Here is a 12,251-nt window from a genome sequence, read left to right as displayed (position 1 = left end):
TGTGAGTTACAATCAGGACAGGGTTTGGAAATCTCTGCTACCTCTTCAGTGAGGAAACTGACTGAGGAGGCATATCCCCTCCCCATGGAATGGCTAACGAAATAGGATTATTTGGGCCTTAGTGCAACAGAGCAAGAACCAGCCGGAGGTCAAGCCACACCCACCCAGTCACATGAGGTCTTAGCCACACCCACCCAGCTGGTCCGCCCCCCCCACATTTTCACAGACCGCGAATTGGCCCATTTTAAAAGTTTGAAGACCCCTGTTCTATGTGAAGGTTGGTGAAGGGGATAACTTCCGTGTGTCTTTGAATAGTGTGGTTGTGCAGCTACTCCTAAAAGACAGGTAGTACAAACGTTCTTGATAATTCTCCCTTCCTCCAGACAGAAGTCCGAAGAATTGCTATGCCAACCACTCCCAAATACCATTCCTTTTCCCACATGACATTCATATGGTTTCTCTCCTGTGAGAGTCCTCTGGTGTATCACCAGTTCAAAATTATGACTGAACCTTTTCTCAGTCAGGACATTCAGAGGGTCTTTTGCCTGTGTGTATCCTCTGGTTACTACCAAACTGGAATTTCGACTGAAATTTTTCTTACAATCTGGACATTCAGAGGGTCTTTCTCATGGCTGAGTCTTTTGGTCCATCACCAGATGGGAATTCTGACGAAAAATTTTTTCTACAAACCAGAGATTCATATGGTTTCTCTCCTGTGTGTATTGTCTAGTGTATCACCAAATTGGAATTCTGACTGAAACATTTCCCACAATCTGGACATAAGTGCGGTTTCTCTGTGTGAGTCCTCTGGTGTATTATCAGCTTGGCTTACTTGCTATAACTTTTGCCACATTGAGACAACTAGTAGGGCTTTTCTCTGGTGTGAGCCTTTCCATGAACAACTGGGAAGCTGTTGCGATATTATGCCATATGAACCCCTTTATGAAACTGTTTATGAAATTACTTATGTGCAAATATAAGCATGAGCAAGTTTTGAGAAATTGCTTATGTGCAAAAATATCAGCATAGGTAAGTCTGGCTAATTGTTATCATGTAAGCAGAAATCTGTTTGATGCCAAGGTTACAAAGATGTTTGCCAGTAAATGTAACAACACCTATGAGATAGCCACAGAACATTCCTTCTCTGATAAGGTCAGCTTCACAGAGCTTCAAAAGAAGTTTGCTCCTACACACAATTATATGAGATTTATTAGTATGTAGTCAGGATGTCTCAAGATGTATTTCTGTTGCTGTACCACGAGGCAAAAGCAGAGAACAAAGAACCACTTCATGGTAAAACTCCTCCCAAGAATCATGATCTTTCTCCCAAAATCATAGGCTTGTGGATGTGCTTGCAGTCACGTGTTCACGTGTTGAATATATGCTAATATGTAACCTCCCCTGCTTACCTTTTGTAACCACCCATTTTTACCTATACACAATAAAAGAGTTTGTCTCGGGCTAGCTCGGGCTTGCTCACCCGAGGAGAATTGAACTCGCTGCGTTCTCACTCCGTCCGGTGCGGATTGGCCGGACGATCTGTGGCGAGCCCGCTGGCGCGAGAAAAGCCACAACTGGTGACCCCGACGTGATTTGATCCCTGGTCCTGGTTGTTCGCCTTGATGCCCCCATACTTTCGCCAGTGAGGCATTCCAGTCGTCAGACTTAGTGAGTATGGAGAAAGGGTTGTCCGAGCCTCAGGTCGCGCACCTCCAAAAACTTGGAGACCTTATCTTGGCTTCAAAAATTATTTGCATGAACCATGGCAAACCTTTACTCTCAATTTCAGCAATGATCTAGTCAAATTATTGAAATTCATTTGGCAAAAATATCCCAGCTATCCCCCTTCAGGGGATATTACATCTAAAAAATGGAGGCGTATATTGAAATATTTAAATGACCCCCCTAAAGCCAATCATGATTTGATTGTAACTTGTCAAGTAATTGTTACTAGCCTGGAGATTTATGAAAAGGCTATCAGAGATTCGAGCGATGCCATGGCGCTCAACGCTGCATCTCCACCTCCATACGAGGATGCCTCCACGCAGCAAAAATCTCTTGAGGTAAAATGTTCCAACATTGCCTCTTTAACTGAAACATCTCCACCATCTGCCCCCCCTCCGCCTCCGCCAACTGCGGACGGGGAGACTTCTCTCATTCTGCTCTCGCAGCTGGACTGAAGAGAGCGATGGCAACGGGGACCTTTCCTTAGAGGATTTGCAAATGTTTCCTATTGGCCTTATAGATGACCCGCAAAATCCTAATCAAAAATTCGAGGTCATCAACCCTTGATTTCAAAATGGTTAAAGATCTTAAAAGGGCAGTGGCAGAATATGGGATTCAGAGTCCTTATACCAGGGTTTGCTTAATTCCATGGCCAATGGTCATGAATTGATTCGGAAGATTGGAAAAATATTGCCTCTATGCTTCTTTCCTCTTCGCAATTTCTGATTTTGAATCTGTTTGGCGGCAAGGTAAGAGTGGTGGTGGCCCGGAACCTCCCGGCCGGCATCACCGCTGACCATCTTCTAGGGAAGGTGCTGTTAATACCATTGCATTGCAAGCTGCTTCCCCATGCCCTGTTCCCTCCACTTAATGCCATAATCTTATCTGCCTTTCTCAAAGTGGATGACCCTAAGTCATCCGTCTCCTTCTTTGCTTCTATCCGCCAGAAACCCAATGAGTTGTATTCTGATTTCATTGAAAATTCTCCAACCTTTTCGTTCTTTGTTCCCTTCTTTTCTTGTGTATCATTATATGGATGACATTCTTGTCGCTGCGCCTGGGCCCCCAGGCACAGTCAAACAGCAATTGCCAAAACTCTTACACACCCTTCAGAAGGGTGGCCTTACTGTTGCCCCAGAAAAAATTCAATCCCACCCCCCTTTCTCTTATTTAGGATATACGGTTCTCAGGTCAGCGGCCCCAAATGTGCCAACCTCTACCTTTCAAACAAGCCCACTTTAGTTCAGCTACAGCAATACTTGGGGACACTGAATTGGATTCGCTCTACACAGCTCTAACCACTGCTCAATTATCTCCACTGTTCACAGCCCTCACACAAGGCTCTCAACCATCAGACCGTATACAACTGACCGATCAACAACGATGCCATGCATCAAGTCAATCTAACCCTAAAACACATATGGGTAGCCAGACTTGCTCCTAACATCCCATTTGGCATGCTCATTGTCAACACTGTAATGCTCCCTACTGGGGCATTAGTTCAAAAGGAGGAGAAACTTCTAATCCTAGAATGGTTTCATCTTCCTCACACTTCGCACTTCTTTAACTTCAAAGCCTACACAATTAGCGCAGCTCATTACAAAGATTAGATCTAGGAGTAAACTCCTCGCTGGAATAGAACCATCTATTTTATATGTTCCTTTTTCTTTGTCTATTTGGGAATCTTTGTTGTCTGTTTCTGATGAATTGCAATTTGCACTTGCCGAATGGCCAGGAGAAGTCTCCTGCCATCCGCCACCAGACCCACGACTGCTACTTCTAAGAACCATTCCTTTCTCCTGAATTCCCCCTTCTCTCCCCAACCACTACCTAATGCCCTCACTGTCTTTGCTGATGGCAGCAAGTCTTATGGTGCCTGTGCTTGGCAGAAAGGTGGTCAGTGGTACACTAAAATTACTCCTCCTCAAAAATCTGCCCAGAGAGCAGAACTCTTTGCTTCTATATTGGCTTTTCAAAACTTTTCTGATGAACCTTTCAATCTCATCTTAGACAGTCTATATGTCACTCAAATTATTAGCTCTCTCTATGAGTCATATCTGGCTCCCTCCCTCGATGCAGAACTGCTATCTTTGTTTCTCAAACTACAAACACTCATTTCTGCTCGACATCTTCCTTTTCATGTTTCACACATTCGAAGCCACCAGCCTCTGCCTGGAATACTTCAAAAAGGCAATAATGTGGCCGATGCTGCAGCTGCCGCTGCCTCTGTTAGTACTTCACTATCTGTTCTGTCTCTCTCTCCAATCTCCTGGGAGAGTCACGCTTATTTTCATCAAAATAAAAAGGCGCCATGAAACAATTTGGTTTAACGGTTGCTGAGGCATCTGCTATAATACATCAATGCCCTACCTGCAGCCGCCAAGGTAACTCTCTTCCAATGGGGTCAACCCCAGAGGAACAGTGCCCTGTCATCTTTGGCAAATGGATGTTACTCAATACCCATCCTTTGCCCCATGGAAATTTTTGCATGTATCAGTGGATACCTTCTCAGGCTTCATCATGGCCACCCCACAAAGGGGAGAAGCCACTAAACATGTAATCAATCATTGTATTCGGACCTTTGCATCGCTGGGATGCCCCAAAGAACTAAAAACAGATAATGGTCCTGCCTACACCAGTGCTGCATTTGCAGACTTCTGCGACGGTGGAACATTACTCACAAATTGAATTCCATACAACAGCCAAGGTCAAGCTCTGGTAGAACGCGCCAACCAGACATTAAAACAGCCCTTGACCGATACACCAAACAACAGGGGAAAATGCCCTGGCCTCCCAGCAGTGCAAGATACCTTGAATCGTTGTTTATATGTGTTGAATTTTTTAAACTTAACTGGACAACCGCTCGCGACCGCTGCAGAGCGACATTTTTCCCCTCCCCCATCTGCAGGTCTACCCAAACCACAGGTATACTACCGCAATTACCTGACCTGACATGGAAAGGGCCTGCTGATCTCATCACCTGGGGTCGAGGTTACACAGCCATCCAGCTGCCGGACCGAGTGCTTTGGGTTCCAGCCAGACACACCAGACCGTATTTGGTTAAAGACGGTCCCTTCAGCCATCCTCAACTAGAAAGAATGCTGTAGTTCCCTGTTGCCTTTCAGCTACTGGACACTGCCTCCTTCCCCAGAGCACCCTCCTTTTCCCCCATGGGTGCGATAGCTCAGACTATTTTTAAAAGTTTTTTCTCTCTCTCTCTCCTCGCTGGCTTATCTTAACTACCCCCCCCTTCGTTCCTTGCAGTGCCAGGAAAAGGTGGGCTACGGGGAGAACCATTCACCCCACTCCATTTTTTTCTCTCTTCTTGTCTGAGAAGGAGGGACAATTAGGCTTTTTGGAAGTATTGCTTTTGTAACAAGCTATGTAAAAATTATGCAGACATATTTTCTTTTTAACCCTGAAAACAATTTTGATTTTAATTTTTAATCATGCATATAATTTTGCTTTTGCTTTTAATTTTTAATTTTCCTTTTTCTGGAACTTTTTGAGGTTTAAACTGCCTGATTAAACCTATACATTTATAAATGTTTTCAAAGCACTGAGTTGACTCAAAATGTTTCATTTAGCTTTGTATTTTTGAAGCTGTTCACATACATAAAGAGAGTTGAAAGGGACTCTTGGAGGTCTTCTAGTCCAACCCCCTGCCCAGGCAGGAAACCCTATAGCATTTCAGACAAATGGCTATCTTCTTATCTGTTTTTTGAAAAATGCACTCAGGTTTTCCACATAAACTGACTCACCCAACAGCTTAAACCCTTATTTGCTGTTTGTATTGTTTCTTTTTCTTTTTTAGCAGCACAATATGTGCCCTGTTTTAGGAACTATTTCAGAGATACGTTAGAAAGTTATAGGATGTGATAAGTTAGAAGGTTACAGTATGTGAAGAGAGAGTTAAGAGGATGTTTTGATACTAGTGCTGAGAAAGTTTTAGGAAGTTAGAAAAGTATGAGTAAAGTAAGACAGATGGTGATTTTGCTAAGATATAATGTGGTTTGTTTTTGAAAGTTTTTGATAGCATGGTTTTGTTAGTGACCAACTTCCACACATAAATAAAAAGGGTGGGAGTTGGGTTTTTATTGATTGATTGTCTTTTTCTCTGTCTTCCACATAGTACCTTTGTTAAAAAACAAAACTGAGATTTGTATGTTTGTTGTTTCTATTTCAGTTCTACATGCAAGCTATCTATTCCCCCTTGGCCCCCTCCCTAATCCTCCAACAATGCCTTTTTTCACCCAGAAAGGGAGGAGGAGGGGACCCTTTCTCATGTCTTTTAAACATGTAACGATCAAAAGACTTTTTAAGACAGTTTGGTTTTTTCTTGTTTTATGTATTCATGTAAGGATTTGTATTTTGAGATTTCTGTCAGCAGCGAACATCCACATCAACGGTGAGACCTTGAGGCCCTGGTCGACATATCCGTCCCTACCATCAAAAGATTGATGGCAACTGACTCTTTTCTTCCTACAAGAGACATTTATCGCTCCTTTGGCCTTCTCTTCCTCCAAGAAGGTGGATTGTGTGTGGCTTTAAAGAACGAATGCTGCTTCTATATTGACCATCTGACATTGTACAGGACTCAAAGAAAAAACTAAAGGACTTAACTTTGATATGATTTACAAGCTATTATAGTTGTAGTTGGTATAATTGCATTAGGATGTATAATTTACCTTGTATTCTACCTATTTTTGTTAGAACAATTTCTAAAAGTTTATCTTTACTGGCTATTGAAGAACTCGAAGATGATTACACCCAAACTGCACCTAACTATTCCTGCCTGGTTGATGAAAAAGAAATAGACAAGGATAGTATGGCTAATATCTGTGTTTACACCACCATGAAACCGACTGATTGTCTGGTCCTAAAAAATAAAAAATAAAAACAGAGGAGATGTTGCGATATTATGCCATATGAACCCCTTTATGAAACTGTTTATGAAATTACTTATGTGCAAATATAAGCATGAGCAAGTTTTGAGAAATTGCTTATGTGCAAAAATATCAGCATAGGTAAGTCTGGCTAATTGTTATCATGTAAGCAGAAATCTGTTTGATGCCAAGGTTACAAAGATGTTTGCCAGTAAATGTAACAACACCTATGAGATAGCCACAGAACATTCCTTCTCTGATAAGGTCAGCTTCACAGAGCTTCAAAAGAAGTTTGCTCCTACACACAATTATATGAGATTTATTAGTATGTAGTCAGGATGTCTCAAGATGTATTTCTGTTTGCTGTACCACGTAGGCAAAAAGCAGAGAACAAAGAACCACTTCATGGTAAAACTCCTCCCAAGAATCATGATCTTTCTCCCAAAATCATAGGCTTGTGGATGTGCTTGCAGTCACGTGTTCACGTGTTGAATATATGCTAATATGTAACCTCCCCTGCTTACCTTTTGTAACCACCCATTTTTACCTATACACAATAAAAGAGTTTGTCTCGGGCTAGCTCGGGGCTTGCTCACCCGAGGAGAATTGAACTCGCGTCTTCGTTCTCACTCCGTCCGGTGCGGATTGGCCGGACGATCTCGTGGTGAGCCCGCTGGCCGCGAGAAAAGCCACAGGAAGCTGTTCTGACTAAAGCTTTTGCCACATTGGGAACACTGATACGGCTTTTCTCCAGTGTGAAACCTCTCGGCATAATCGGCCCATGAAAGGGCTGTGAAAGGACGCGCTCGGGATACGGCTGCTTTCCTGGAGAAAGCGGCACAGCTGCGGACAATTGGGGAGGACACGAGTACTGAAGGAGCACCTCCTCGCCTTGTGGCTGCTGCAATGAATATGAGAAGCCCAGCCAATGTTTTGAGCATGGTTAACATCTCCAGCCCAATGAGCTTAGGCCACCCTGTTACCATAACCAGCCCTTGCTTTGTCCATGACTTCTCTGTTAACACTCACCACACCAGAGATGGGTTTTAGCAGGTACTGACCAGTTCTGGAGAATCGGTAGCGGAAATTTTGAATAGTTCGGAGAACCAGTAGTAAAAATTCTGACTGGCCCCACCCCCATCTATTCTCTGCCTCCCAAGTCCCAGCTGACAGAGAGGAAATGGGGATTTTGCAGTAACCTTCTCCTGGAGTGGGGTGGGAATGGAGATTTTACAGTATCCTTCCCCTGCCACACCCAGAGAACCGGTACTAAAAATTTGAAACCCACCACTTCAACACACCTGTCAATTTACCAACTCCAGTTATTGCACCAGTGAACATCGCACATCCAGTCACTATCACCTCACCAATGAATCTCCCAACACCATTGACATTAGCTAGCCCTTTAAATATAGTCCTGAGACCAGTGGAAAGCATGTCTTTCCTTCCCCAGGCATTGCCAATCTCTCCCTCCCACCCCCCCCCACCCACCCCCGGTAAAAAAAACAAACACCTTAGAGCAAAAACTTCATCCATAAAAAAACAGAAAAGGAGGCTGCTGTGTATTGTTTAATGGACTGCTCAATTGGCCACGCCCACCCAGTCACATGACAAGAAGCCATGCCCACCCAGCTGGTCCAGCCCCCAACAGTCTGAGGGACCGTGAATTGGCCCCGTTTAAAAAGTTTCAGGACTCCTGTTTTATGTGGAGGAAGGTGAAGGGGATAAACTCCATGTGTCTGTGAATAGTGGGTGTGCAGCTACTCCTACAAGACAGGTAGTACAAACATTCTTGATAATTCTCCCTTCCTCCAAACAGAAGTCCGAAGATTTCCTGTGCCAACCACTCCCAGTGTGGATCCTCTTCGGCATAATCAGGTGTGTTTTATAATCTTTGCTTTTCCTACAATAGGCAGATCTGTGGTTCTTTTCCACCACTGACATTCTTGGAGTCTCAAGGACATCAAAAATACTCTCAATCCCTTCTTGGATGGAGCATTGATTCAAGGTTTTTTTTTTGGAGGAAATAATATTTTAAAAAGCTACCATCAGCTATCTTTTTCCTTTTGGCTAAACTCCTCTAATGCACTCCAACTATTTCCAGTATACTGCATTTTCTTTCACTCTTGCTTCCCTTCTGAGAAGGCAGAGAAGAATGTGAGTCATATCTGTGTATGTTATGCTTGCGGCAGGACGCCGTGTGGTGCCTTGGGCCATTACCACAGTTCACAACAGGGATGAATCCAGGGCCCACTGAAAATGGTAATTAGCCATTTCCATTTTCCTTTTCTCTCCACCTACACATTTAATCCTGAGAAACGTTTGAGTAAAATGAATCAAGCCAAAATTCAAACAATCACTTTCTCATCTATACTTTCAATGGGAGATCACAAATGAAATTCAAGCATTCTGTAAACTCATCTACTATTCCTCATATGGATTACCTTGTGTGCAATAAGGGATGATTTATGCTTGAAGTAATGTCCACAGACTGGACATTTCAAACATTTCTCCACAGTGTAAAATCTCTGGTGTATCATTAAGTGGGAATTCTGACTGAAACTTTTCCTACAGATAGGACATTCAAGGGTTTCTCTCGTCTGTGAATCCTCTGGTGTGTCACCAGGTGGGAATTCTGATTGTAACGTTTTCCACAGTCAAGACATTCAAAGGGTTTCTCTCCTGTGTGAGTCCTCTGGTCTCACCAGGATGGAATTATCACTATTATTATTATTTATTTATTATTTTATTAAATTTTTATACCGCCCTTCTCCCGAAGGACTCAGGGCGGTGTACAGCCAAAATAAAATACAGGATATATACAATTAAAACGAATTAAAATATAACTATTACTGAACGGCTGATAATTAAAATGAATTTAAAATTTAAAATATTAATAAAACCCCAATTTAAAATCAAACTATTTATGCCAGTCCCGCTTGAATAAATAAATATGTTTTTAGCTCTGAAAGGTCCAAGATCAGGCACTTGACGTGGGCCAGGGGAGTTCATTCCAGAACGATGCTCCCACAGAGAAGGCCCTACTCCTGGGGGCTGCCGACATTGTTTGGACGGCACTGAGGAGACCTCTCTGTGAGAGCGTCTGGTCGGTGGGAGGCATAGGGTAACAGCAGGCAGTCTCGTAGTACCGGGTCCAAGCCATGGAGCGCTTTAAAGGTGGTAACCAGAATCTTGAAGCGCACCCGAAGACTACAGGAAGCCAGTGCAGACTACGGAGCAGTGGTGTTATGTGGGAATACACGGCTGCTCCCATTACTACTCAGCGCAGCTGCATTCTGGACTAACTGCAGCCTCCGGGTGCACCTCAAGGCAGCCCCATGTAGAGAGCATTGCAATAATCCAGCCGAGGGCAACCCAGAGCGTGAGTGACTGTGCATAACAACAGGAAGCAGCAGGTGAAGCTAAGCAAGATCACATCAAATACCTGTACAATTAGCACAGGGGCCCCCCAAGGCTGTGTGCTCTCCCCACTTCTCTTCTCTCTGTATTCCAATGACTGCATCTCCAATGATCCATTTGTTAAGCTACTGAAGTTTGCAGATGACACAACAGTGATTGGTCTCATTCGAGACAATGACGAATCCATATAGGCGAGGTCCTAGCCTTGTGGTGCAACCAAAACAATCTGGAACTGAACACACTCAAACCGTAGAAATGGTGGTAGACTTTAGGAAAACCTTCCACTTCCACCTCTCACAATACTTGACAACACAGTATCAACAGTAGAAACCTTCAAATTTCTGGGTTCTATCATATCGCAAGATCTCAAATGGACAGCTAACATCAAAAACATCATTAAAAGGACAACAAAGAATGTTCTTTCTGCAACTCAGTAAGCTCAAACTGCCCAAGGAGCTGCTGATCCAATTCTACAGAGGAATTATTGAGTCTGTCATTTGCACCTCTATAACTGTCTGGTTCGGTTCTGCAACCCAACAAGAAAACACAGACTTCAGAGGATAATTAGAACTGCAGAAAAATAATTGCTACCAACTTGCCTTCCATTGAGGACCTGTATACTGCAATCAAGAGGGCCGTGAAAATATTTGCAGATCCCTCGCATCCTGGACATAAACTGTCTCAACTCCTACCCTCAAACGACGCTATAGAGCACTGCACACCAGAACAACTAGACACAGAACAGTTTATTCCCGAAGGCCATCACTCTGCTAAACAAATAATTCCCTCAACACTGTCAGACTATTTACTGAATCTGCACTACTATTAATCGTTTCATAGTTCCCATCACCAATCTCTTTCCACTTATGACTGTATGACTATAACTTGTTGCTGGCAATCCTTATGATTTATATTGATATATTGATCATCAATTGTGTTGTAAATGTTGTACCTTGATGAACGTATCTTTTCTTTTATGTACACTGAGAGCATATGCACCAAGACAAATTCCTTGTGTGTCCAATCACACTTGGCCAATAAAATTCTATTCTAAATTCTATTCTATAAGGCATCCCGGTCAAGGAAGGGACGCAACTGGCGGACCAAGCGAACTTGGTAACAGGCCCTCCAGGAGATGGCCACCTAAAACCTTTCCCACAGATAGGACATTCAAAAGGCTTCTCTCCTGTGTGAGTCTTCTGGTGTGTCACCAGGTGGGAAGTCTGATTGTAACGTTTTCCACAGTCAAGACATTCAAAGGGTTTCTCTCCTGTGTGAGTCCTCTGGTGTGTCACCAGGATGGAATTATCACTATTATTATTATTTATTTATTATTTTATTAAATTTTTATACCGCCCTTCTCCCGAAGGACTCAGGGCGGTGTACAGCCAAAATAAAATACAGGATATATACAATTAAAATGAATTAAAATATAACTATTACTGAACGGCTGATAATTAAAATGAATTTAAAATTTAAAATATTAATAAAACCCCAATTTAAAATCAAACTATTTATGCCAGTCCCGCTTGAATAAATAAATATGTTTTTAGCTCACAACGAAAGGTCCGAAGATCAGGCACTTGACGTAGGCCAGGGGGGAGTTCATTCCAGAGCGTCGATGCTCCCACAGAGAAGGCCCTACTCCTGGGGGCCGCCAGCCGACATTGTTTGGCGGACGGCACCCTGAGGAGACCCTCTCTGTGAGAGCGTACGGGTCGGTGGGAGGCATAGGGTAACAGCAGGCAGTCTCGTAAGTACCCGGGTCCTAAGCCATGGAGCGCTTTAAAGGTGGTAACCAGAATCTTGAAGCGCACCCGAAAGACTACAGGAAGCCAGTGCAGACTACGGAGCAGTGGTGTTATGTGGGAGCCACGAGCGGCTCCCATTACTACTCGCGCAGCTGCATTCTGGACTAACTGCAGCCTCCGGGTGCACCTCAAGGGCAGCCCCATGTAGAGAGCATTGCAATAATACAGCCGAGACGTAACCAGAGCGTGAGTGACTGTGCATAACAACAGGAAGCAGCAGGTGAAGCTAAGCAAGATCACATCAAATACCTGTACAATTAGCACAGGGGCCCCCCAAGGCTGTGTGCTCTCCCCACTTCTCTTCTCTCTGTATACCAATGACTGCATCTCCAATGATCCATTTGTTAAGCTACTGAAGTTTGCAGATGACACAACAGTGATTGGTCTCATTCGAGACAATGACGAATCA

The 12,251-nt window shown here is 43.5% G+C and overlaps 2 protein-coding genes across 3 annotated transcripts in view; both read right to left on the bottom strand.

Annotated features, from left to right (window-relative positions):
- LOC131193488 (zinc finger protein 850-like) overlaps positions 1-10,561 on the bottom strand; it is a 201,406-nt gene extending 190,845 nt beyond the window's left edge. The window contains exon 1 of the mRNA XM_058173705.1: positions 10,506-10,561. The gene's annotated coding sequence lies outside the window, so the exon portion shown is untranslated. The remainder of the gene's footprint in view (positions 1-10,505) is intronic.
- Positions 1-12,251, bottom strand: part of LOC131193503 (zinc finger protein 84-like) — a 97,902-nt gene that overhangs the window by 32,228 nt on the left and 53,423 nt on the right. The window lies entirely within an intron of this gene.

The sequence above is a fragment of the Ahaetulla prasina genome, chromosome 2 (assembly GCF_028640845.1).
Source record: "Ahaetulla prasina isolate Xishuangbanna chromosome 2, ASM2864084v1, whole genome shotgun sequence".
NCBI lineage: Eukaryota > Metazoa > Chordata > Lepidosauria > Squamata > Colubridae > Ahaetulla > Ahaetulla prasina.
This window is presented reverse-complemented; position numbering and strand designations above follow the sequence as displayed.